Source organism: Kogia breviceps, chromosome 16 (assembly GCF_026419965.1).
Source record: "Kogia breviceps isolate mKogBre1 chromosome 16, mKogBre1 haplotype 1, whole genome shotgun sequence".
In the NCBI taxonomy this organism is placed as follows: Eukaryota; Metazoa; Chordata; class Mammalia; order Artiodactyla; family Physeteridae; genus Kogia; species Kogia breviceps.
Genome location: NC_081325.1, coordinates 76,527,031 through 76,537,935, shown reverse-complemented (window position 1 = coordinate 76,537,935; position 10,905 = coordinate 76,527,031). Strand labels below are relative to the sequence as shown.

Genomic DNA, 10,905 nt, shown 5'->3' with positions numbered 1-10,905 from the left:
CAACTTAGGTTGACTTTATTGCAAGCAAAGGAGTCCTGACCTGCACACCTCCTATTTCTCATTCATTCCTGAGGCCTTAGGGTCTCCTGTTTCTAGAAACTCGCTTCTCCCCTGGAAGGCCCCTATAAATGTCAGGTTTATCACTGCTGTTTCAATTCCCTGTCATCCAGTCGGCATCCCCTAGGAAATCCCCTCTGCTTATATAGAGGTCCCAAATATTCTCTTTCCCACTCCTTGGCAACAAGTGCTGGATGAAGGCGTAAACAGACGAGTCGGTACAGAGATCGATGCACTGCCATCACCCTGATGTGTCAGGTCAGTGACTTTCCATGTGAAAGTTCATGACCAGTGTTCACTACTGCCAACACTCAGACCGTTTTCCACCCCTACGCTGAAAAGTGTGCGTCTGTCTCTGTAGAGACATGTCCAACCCAGAGAGGTAAACCCCACCAAATGCTATAAAAGACAAGGAAGACTCTCAAAGGAAGGGCAGTGAGTTGCCATCAGCTTGCAAACAGTGAGAAGGCAACAGGTGCACCCCCTGAGCAAGCCCGTGGAACACAGGTGCCACGATGCACGGAACGGAGGCGGGGCTTAGTCAGCTGCTAAAAGCCAGTGAGTTTGCCACAGCAACCAGGTCCATACGCTGAACGATGCCAGCCTCCCCAGAAGCCCTGGCTGTGTCCTCATCCCCTTCACGGGCTCTCACCCCTTCCAAAATCACCACTCTCCTGGTTTTGACACGAATCGCTCCTTTACACTTCCTTTTTGCTGTACTTAAACTTGATTAAGTTTTAAGTCCACACCTCAACTCCCACCAACCAATTCTTTTTCTTACTGTCCATCTGTTGAAGAATGCGGGCCATTTGTCCTGTTGTGTTTCCCAAGGACTAGATCTCGCTGATTGCCATATATCATGAACAAACCACACAGCGATAATTACGTAAAGCTTTACTGATCCCAAAGTATTATATTTGCCACCAAGAATGATTCTTTGTATATTTTTGTTCTAAAAATCATAATGATGCCACAATTTAGATTTACTGCCTACTTTTACAGTTAACTATTAAATCCTTTTGGGAGATCAAGATACACAAGAGGGAGGAGATATGGGGATATATGTATATGTATAGCTGATTCACTTTGTTATAAAGCAGAAACTAACGCACCATTGTAAAGCAATTATACTCCAATAATGATGTTTAAAAATGCATTTATTTCAGGAATAGCTTTTGCAAAGAGGTAATTCATAACATTAAAAATCAGAACATGAGTTTTCCATACTTACCTGTAAAGTACAGAAGTGCGTTGTCGAGATGTTAAGGCATTTTGGGACAAAGGACACTTCCATGTTTCCTTAGCTTAGAGCTTGCCTCTTTGCTTAGAGGACTCTTTCATCCTTTTGACAAAAGAAAGGTCCCCTACTCCCTAGGGCCAGTTATCCTGTACCTGCCGTGTGTGGCTGGATTCAGAGGTTCGTTCAGATCGGGGTTCAATTCCTTTGGCAAGACCACCGTGGGATGTATCCTCAGAAGGTACTTTACGTCTGTTTCTTTGTCCTTTTCGATGCCTCGATCCATAGATTCACTGGAGATTGGTAAATAGTGGCATTCAAATTTTATCATTTTGTTTTCATTTATTAGCTAAAATAAGTTTATAAGAAGAGCTTTCCCCTCATCTAACCTTTAGTTAAATGTCTATAGTTGATGGAGGATAAGCATAAAAAGTGCTTGATCCCTTTCCTTTTATTTACTGGGGTTTCAAAATAATGGGCTCATTATTCATGCCTCTCAAGCAGTGACCAATTCGGTTTTGTAAAATATCATTATAATCACAAGGAATTAAGCCAATGTGATATATGTCAATCTTTGCCATTTCTACCCTTATTAAAACTCAAATTGCGCCCTTTTGACCGGGGGAAATTCATCAGGCTGGCTCCCTGGTTCTTTTGAAATAAGCCTAGCAGTCTTTTATTGCTTAGTAATTATCTGGAATTACAACGTGTTTTAGGCTAATTGTAGTAGTTTCTCAGGGCTCCGTAGCAAAGTACCATAAACTGATTGTTTAAATCAACAGAAAGGTATTCTTCCAGTTCTGGAGCCCGGAAGTCTGACATCGAGGTATTAGCAGGGACGTGCTCTTAATGAAAGCACTAGGGGAAATCGGTTCCACCCCTTCCTCTTGGTTTCTGTTGCTGGCCATCCTTGCTCTTCTGGCGCATGTAGCAGACCCGCCACTCCAGTCTCTGCCTCTGTCATCCGGGGGTTTCTCTCCCTGTGTGTCTTCACACCATCCTCCCTCTGCGTGTGTCTGCCTCTGTGTCTCTTCTCTCCTATAAGGACACAGGCCTGTTGGATTCGCCCACCTAGTCCACCATCACCGAGGCTGTGTTATAAAAGGGAGATACACATGTCCAATTGCTCTCACCCTCCGTTGTCTGAGGGTTGCCACGCGGTAGGCTAATGTCCCGGGACTTTCACGTAGCATAAGCCTGAGTGCTGAGAAGACATTTCCTTGTGTCTTTAGTATCACAAAAGCCCAAGGAAAGAGCAAGAGAGGAGTGCCGTGCATTTGAGCGGAGGTGCCGTCAGCGTGAGGCAAGCTGCAGCCTCACTGGCAAAGGAGTTGGTGTCCTTGCTTTTCTCCCTTCGGCCCAACTTTCCGCCTGGTTGAGTCCCCTCCTCCCCTCTTGGCCAGAACTCCTTTGGGGCTCTACCTGGATCTCACGGTAACTTTTTCCAATTCTGCCAAATTGTTGGAGGAAAAATACATAACAGTTCCAAAGATTTACAGACAAAGAACAATAACTTACAAACATTTATACCCGGGCCAAGTTTTCATAAATTTGCAGCCAGGTACTTCCAGGAACCCTCTTAGCACCACGCTGGAAGCGCCACGCTGAGCCCAGGGCTCGGGGCCAGGGCATATTCGGGGATGTATTGTGGGACTACTTATGTCCAGGTTTGCATCTGGACTCAAGACACCAGACAGGCTTCCCTGGAGCGCCTCTCTCTAGGGGCTGCCTGGAAGCCTCCAAACAGCAGACGGCTTGTGGATCGGAGGTTCTGAGAGGCTGGCCAAGTTCTGGGGTCCCCTGAGGCTTCTGCGTGTAATTCTGCTGGCTGAAGGGTGCACGGGTCAGTCTCTGCAACTCACAGCATTCTTCAAACCGAACTCAGCTCCTTAAAGAATTTGAGGGCTACAGGTGGTCTCAGGCTGGCCGGTCACCTTTCCTTTCCTTACTCTCTCCCTCTTGATCTTCCTCACCCAAAGCTTCTCCACCAGGAAGGAGGGGTGGGGGAACCTGGGACCCTAACCTGGGTTTGTGGTACATGAGCAAAGCTTAATCGCATAATCGCTGTAGCATTCCTACTACGTCTGTTTCCTATCCTGAGGGCAGGACCCATGGGGCTGCTTGTCTCCCCTCCTGACACACAGCTCAGCGCCCTGCGCACAGCAGGCCCCCATTGACCTTTTTGCTTAGCTAATGGTGGGAACGTGAAAAAGTAAGTGACTGGTAACGCTCGTCGCTCCTCAGCAGCTGGCCGTGCGGGTGCTGAGCCCACCTGTGGCCTTGGGCATCACACAGCTTGGGGGTGGGGTGGGGTGGCATATGGCCCGCAGAGCTCGGCTGCCAGCCCTGAATCTTGGCTCTGCCCCTGGCTAGCCACGTGATTGTAGGTTAAGCGCCACTCTGTGCCTCAGTTTCATCATCTATAAAATGGGAATAATGACACCTGCGGTATTTCGGACCATTCTTGCTAAGTCTTCTATTTCCCTGACTCCGTTTTGTGTCCTTTCCCTTTGGGTCCTCAGTAGCCAGGGCTCCTGCCTGCAGAAAAAATATAACAAACGTTCCCTGAACGGCATGGACCGCGGTCCACGTCCGCTGTCAGCATCTGCTGCATCTGCAGCCCCTCGGGGACAGTGGCCATCAGACAGTGCTGGCGGTGTTCACAGGCCGTACCTGGCGCTTCCAAATGCTCTGAGCCTGGCAGCCCGCGGGCAATGAGTGCAAGGTAATTGCAGCGAGGAAATGGAATGGTACGTAGCCATAAAAAAAATCATGCTTTAAGAAATTGGTGGCATTTAAACATTTTAAAGCAGTGTGGTTTCCATTTTGCACAATAACATATATGCATATAAAAAGACAGCCGGAAATGTCCTTAAAGCTCTAACAATGGCTGTCTCCGGGTGCACACTTACGGCTCATTTTAATTCTCTGCTCTTCACTTTTCTATAGTCAAACATTTTTCTACGCTAAGTAATTATTCCCTCAATAGCCAGAATACAGATGTAGCATTTTACACGGCAACTGGAATCGTTGCCAACCTCTTCAAACCCGCGTTCCGACACTGAGGGTAGATGGGCGGCACGTGACACCGTGCGTGCGCTGTGGGACATCAACAGGGAAGAAGGATGTATGTCTGTTATGCAATAATTATGTGGTTGAAGGTTAAAAGCCTCTTCGGGCGAATCAAATTAGAGCATTTCCCTCAGACACTGTTAATGCAGAGGCTCGTGGATCGTAATGCCTTCCGTTCGAGCGCGTCCCAGGTGATTCAAGGTCAGGGCCCAGCACCTCCAGCACAAACCCCTGAGAGAAGCCTGGCGGTTTATCAGAAACTTTTTCTCTTTTGAGCTGGTGGGATTAGGGCACTCCCTGCTTCTCTTCTCCTTAATCTGGGACCGTCGGCATTTTGCGTTTTCGCCTTGCCTTCCCTGTTTTCTTCATTTCCTCTATCCATTTCTGCTCGTTTGTCTATTGCAGTAGGATAACCACGGCGTTACTTGAACCCTCTCCGTAGAGGTGAAATGCTTTTCTTTAATCACGGCGGATTCTTTTAGGTGAATTCACATAACATAAAATAACTATGTTACAATACGTACTTCAGTGACATTTAGTAGTTTCTCACAGGGGAGTTTTTTTGAAACAAAATTTAAGACTCTATTATTCAGAGCAGTTTTAGGTTTATGACAAAATTGAGAGGAAGGTTTAGAGATTTCCTCCCGCCCCCCTGCACCCATTCACAGCCTCCCTCAGTATCACATCACTCACCAGAATGATGCATTTGTCACCCCCAGTGAACATATATTGACAGATCATAATCACCCAAAGTCCATAGATCACCTCAGGTTAACGCTGGGTGTTCTCTATTCTCTGGGCTTGGATAAAGATGCAATGACACAGAACCATCGCTACGTCGTACAGTGTTTATGTTCACTGACCTAAACGTCCTCTCTCCCCTGCTTACTAGCCTCTCCCCTACCCCCAGAAACCGCTGATTTATCTATTTTTATTGTCTCCATAGTTTTGCCTTTTCCAGGATGTCGTAGAGTCGGGATCATACAGCGAGTAGCTTTTTCAGGTTACCTTCCTTCACTCAGTAACATGCGTCTAATGTGCTTTTATATCTTTCATGACTCGCTAGCTCAGTTTTTAAAAGAACCGCTGAGTACACAACAGTTTGTTTATCCATTTCCCTAGGACTGTGAATCTTGGTTTCTTCCAGTTTGGGCCCTTAGGACTCAAGCTGCTGTAGCCATTTGTGTTCTCATTTTATATGGACACGAGTTTTCAGCTGCTTTGGAAAACTACCAGGAAGCATGATTCCTGGACTGCACGGTAAGATTATGTTTAGTTTTGCAAGACATTTTGCCAAACCACCTTCCGACCGGCGCAGGTTTCCTCCCTCACCCCCCAAACTCCTCCGTAGGTTCTTTCAAGTTTCCGCTTGACTCTGAGCCCGAGTGTGTCTTATCTGAACCCTCCCTCCCCCCCCCCCCCCCCGAGGGCGTGCGCTGCCCTGCGCTGCCGCCGGAGGATATGCTGCTGTTTCTCCCCTTCAGCTTCGCTGGGAATTCTGTGTCCCGCTTGGTCCCCGCTGCTCCTGCCAGGACAGTCCTTTCAGCCCCTAATGGAAGTACTTCCGTTGTTCGATTTCATCCTCAGGGACCCTGCTCATCTTGCATGCCTTCAATGGGCTTCCTTCCAACCTCCTTGTCTCCACAAACACCCTCCAGGAGGAGGCTGCTCCTGTGCAGACCCACAGCAGCTTCCGTGTCAGCGGGTCCGCCTCCCTGGGGCGCCTCCCAGCACCCTCACCCTGCAAGGCTCTCCCCTGCTCACTCTCGTCATTCCTGGCCCTGCCGTTTCCTCCTGCTTCAAAACCTGCTTTTCTGGGCCTCCCTGGTGGCGCAGTGGTTGAGAATCCCCCTGCCGATGCAGGGAACACGGGTTCGTGCCCCGGTCCGGGAAGATCCCACGTGCCGCGGAGCAACTAAGCCCGTGAGCCATGGCCGCTGGGCCTGCGCGTCCGGAGCCTGTGCTCCGCAATGGGAGAGGCCACAGCAGTGAGAGGCCCGCATACTGCAAAAAAAAAAAAAAAAAAAAAAACCTGCTTTTCTGAGCGTGCTCTCTGAGGGCTCCTCTTCCTGTCATTGACTTTGACATGTGAGGGTGTCCTGGGGGCTCTTCCTGCTCTCGTCTCTCGCACTACGATTTGAGCCCATGCCACAGATTTAAATGCCTGTGACTCCCAAACTGATACCTCCGGTCCAAACTTCTGCGACAGTCTACTCAGCATCTTCCCTTGGATCCCGCCGGTGCGTCCAAGCCCTCCGGCATCTCCGATCCACCTCCCTCCCCAGCCCTCCCTCCATGGCCAGTCCTCCCCACCTCAGGAAAGGATATGCTGCCAACCACCCAGTTCCCAGGCAAGACGTTTCAGGAGCCATTCTTTGTTGTTGTCGTTTTAATTTGATTTTTATTTTATATTGGAGTACAGTTGATTTACCAAGTTGTGTTAGTTTCAGGTGTACAGCAAAGTGATTCAGTTCTACAGGTACGTATATCCATTCTTCTTCTGATTCTTTTCCCATATAGGTTATTACAGAAGATTGAGCAGAGTTCTCTGTGCTGTACAGTAGGTCCTTGTTGATTATATATTTTATATAGAGTAGAGGGTATCTGTTAATCCCAGACCCCTGATATATCCCCCCCCCCTTTCCCATTTGGTAACCATTAAGTTTGTTTTCAAAGTCTGTGAGTCTGTTTCTGTTTTGTAAGTAAGTTCATTTGTATCTTTTTTTTTTTTTTAGATTCTACATATAAGTGATATCATATGATATTTGTCTGTCTTTGTCTTACTTCACTTTGTGTGATCATCTCCAGGTCCATCCATGTTGCTGCAAATGGCATTACTTCATTCTTTTTTATGGCTCAGTAATATTCCACTGTATATATGTGCCACATCTTCTTTATCCACGCCTCTGGCGATGGACATCTAGGTTGCTGCCATGACCTGGCTATTGTACATAGTGCTGCAGTGAACATTGGGGCGCACGTATCCTTTCGAATTAGAGTTTCCTCTGAATATATGCCCAGGAGTGGGATTGACGGATTATATGGTAGCTCTACCATTAGCTTTTTGAGGACCCTCCATGCTGTTCTCCATACTGGCTGCACCAGTTTGCATTCTCGCCAGCAGTGCTGGAGGGTCCCTTGTCTCAGGAGCTATTCTTGCGTCTTCCCTGCCTCCCTCACAGACATACCATCGGCAAGGTCTACCGAGCCACTAACCGTTAACATGCATTACTTTTACACCTTTGAATATTTAACAGATTCTTGTGTTATATTTTCTCTCCTTATACTGCATCTTCAGATATTATGGTCCATACAAATAAAGCTGCCTCATTGATGCCTCAGTTGCAGAGTATTGCATCCATATATGATTTGACCAGCTCCAAATTGTTGGCATTCAACTAGCTTCCAAATTTTTGCTATTCCAGACAAGACTGGAATGAAGGTCTTCCAATACCTATTATTTCACACATGCACATCAGGTTCTATTCTCAGCAATAATGCAATAAATACTCTTGTAAAGCAATCATTTCCAAAATGTACAAGCGATTCTCAGAAGTTAAATTGTCAGTCAAGGAGTGTGGGCATTTGTCACTTTGATAGATTCAGTCAAATTGCCCTGCGTGGATGCTGCTTCAGTCTATACCGCCAGCAGCCTTGTATGCGAACCTTTCCTGACATTCTGGCAAACGCACTGTGTTATCAAACTTCTCGATTGGTGCCAATCTGATAGGTGAACGATTGGACCACTCTGTGGTTTTAATTTGCATTTATCTTATTATGAGAAAGGTTAAGTAAGCTTTTATTGGATTAAGACTTTCTTGCATTTATTTTCATCATTGTGAGCTTTGTGTTCAGATCTTTCATCCATTTTTATATTGTGTTTGCGGTCTCTTTATTATTGCCTTACAGGAGACTTGAAGGTATGAAATAAACACAAAATTAGCACTTCATCTGTGATATTGGCTGTGATTTCTTCCCAGTTTGCTGTCTGTATTTGATTTTGTATTTACTGTATTTTTCTCCTCAGAATTCTGTTTCAGAAAGTCAAATTTATCAATATTTTTTTCCTTTTCTCCTAGGTTTTATGGTTTCGTGCTTTACGATGCAGATCTTTGATTCACCTGACATTGTAGTGGAAGGAGACAGGGATGCAACTGCAACGTGTCTTCAGATATATTTTCCAGTTATGCAAACATCATTTATCAAATAGTCTATCTTCTCCAGAAACGAAATAAAATGCCAACTTGAGAATACACCAACTTCCCCTGTGAAGCTGGATGTATTTCTGTACTGAATGCCTCTGGCCCTTGGCTTTAGCTATGTACATACAGGCTCTCTGTCCCCCCCAGACGGAGCCTCCTGAAAGGCAGGATCTCAGGCTGAGATTTCATTGTGCTTTCCTTATGAGCTGAGCACTTAGCCTGTCACTGTGACATGCTCACTGGCAGAGGACGTGGGCTTCTCTGGTCAGAGACTCATGCCACAAAAAGAGCCAGACCTGCTTCTGTCCCTCACGACCCCCCAAGCATCATGGGGGTGATATGGAGAGTCCCAGTGGATGTCCCTGCAGCGGGAGCTAGGCTCTCACAGCTGGTTCACTGGGCTTGGGAAATCCACCTCTTTTGTAGCAGGAAATAAGCAAGCCTGCTCTTTGTCCTGGAGGGAGCCATCCTTCACCTTATCTCTTAGGGTGACTGCTGCAACTGCAGTCCCTGGAAATGGCTTGAGTAAAGGGGAGCCAGGGACCTGCACATCTCACTCAGCCAGCAAGAGGTATGGGGACCAGAGACACCTGTGGGAGGCTGTCCCTCCCGACAGGCACAGCAGGGGGCGCTGCTGTGGGTTTGCATTTTGGTGCCAACAGGACCACACAGACTTTAGCTCAAAGTAGATGCTTAAGACATTGATAAATTTGACAGAATCAAATATTTTATCGGGTTACTATGAGTGTATCACGAGCTAACGTAACTGCGAAGCATCTATTAGTATATTCCCTGCGAAGCACAGAGTTCCTCCTACTGTAGACCTTCAGGATCGGGTGTCTAAAATATTAGCTTTAAGAAAATTTAACCTAAAAATAGTCTAAATAGAATTACTAATGTTTGACTAGTTAAAACTAATTTCCATGAAATGAAAGTTAGAGACTTTTTTTTGTTTGTTTAAACAATTTTCATTCCCTGCGGAGTTTTCAGCTTGGGAAGCAAGCACAGGGTTTAAGTACACTTAATTTCTTTTAAATGGATGTGCCTTGTTTGTAAAGCGGGCACTTTGTTATTATCACTAAAATGTTTTAATTATGCATGGTTATGTTTGAAATGGTAGTCCAATCACGACTCGGAACAGCATCCAGAAAGCAAACTTGGGAGGACAGCACGGGTTTTCCCCTCCTAGGAAATTCGCGGGAGACGGCACACAGCACTGAGATGAGAGTAAAGTGAACTTGCTTAAGAATTTAAAGGGGAAAAAAAAAAAAGAAAGAAAGAAAAAGAACCAGTGGAAAACAGCGGTGAGACACAGTAGCAAACAGCTTAATCACACTTAGGAAACATTTTGAAATGAATGACAGGAACTTCAATACCATTAAAAATGGGGTTGTTACTCTAACTGAACGTGCAATGAGGACAGATGAGCCACGGACATGTTCCTGTGAGACCGGGTGGAAGGTCTTTGATCGCTCAGGCTCACCTGCAAATCAATTTAAATGTTAACTGCTCGACACCTCACATCAAGAAAATAAAATAAAATAAAAAGCCATTTAGAACAAGATTAATGTTAAAGTTGCCTCAATTTACCTTTTACTTGTTCTCATGTATCCTCTTTCTTGCTTCTAATTGCAAACAGAATTTTTTGGTTTTTGCGGTACGCGGGCCTCTCGCGGCTGTGGCCTCTCCCGTTGCGGAGCGCAGGCTCCGGATGCGCAGGCGCAGCGGCCACGGCTCACGGGCCCAGCCGCTCCGCGGCACGTGGGATCTTCCCGGACCGGGGCACAAACCCGCGTCCCCTGCATCGGCAGGCGGACTCTCCACCACTGCGCCACCAGGGAAGCCCTGCAAACAGAATTTTAACCAGAAGATAGTTCCATGTAACCAAGATGAAGTTCAGCTTTTGTTTTCTTATTATATCTTCATATCACCTGTTCCTGGAATTTTCCTAAATGTTATCTAATGTGATATGAGATGCTTTGTGAAACTTCCTGGGCTTAAAGATGAAAATCACTTTCTCTACCATATATTATTAATTAGAAGAGGTTAAAATAGCAACATTAGGAACCAAAATAGAGCATTAAGAAAATTAAGAAAACTGCCAGATGACGGTTGTAATAACATATAACAATTTTTGTTTCCGAATCATATGGGACAATATTGTAACGAAAGACATTTCTCAAACACAGATCATTTATTATTTAGATAGAAAACCAAAGGGGCAAAAACCTATGTTCTAGATAATTCCTAAAGTGTTTGACGCTTAAATGAATACTTAACATATGTTTAATAATTTGATATTTCCTGATTTTCATATTTTAAATTGAGAAAGATATA

At 45.8% G+C, this 10,905-nt stretch overlaps 1 long non-coding RNA gene across 1 annotated transcript in view; it reads right to left on the bottom strand.

Annotated features, from left to right (window-relative positions):
* The window catches only part of LOC136792824 (uncharacterized), a 57,887-nt gene extending 47,532 nt beyond the window's left edge, over positions 1-10,355 (bottom strand). Inside the window, exons 1-2 of the long non-coding RNA XR_010837296.1 lie at positions 10,159-10,355; positions 9,945-10,051 (exon numbers count right to left, since the gene is read on the bottom strand). This is a non-coding gene — a long non-coding RNA (uncharacterized lncRNA). The remainder of the gene's footprint in view (positions 1-9,944; positions 10,052-10,158) is intronic.
* Between the last annotated feature and the right edge of the window lie 550 nt (positions 10,356-10,905).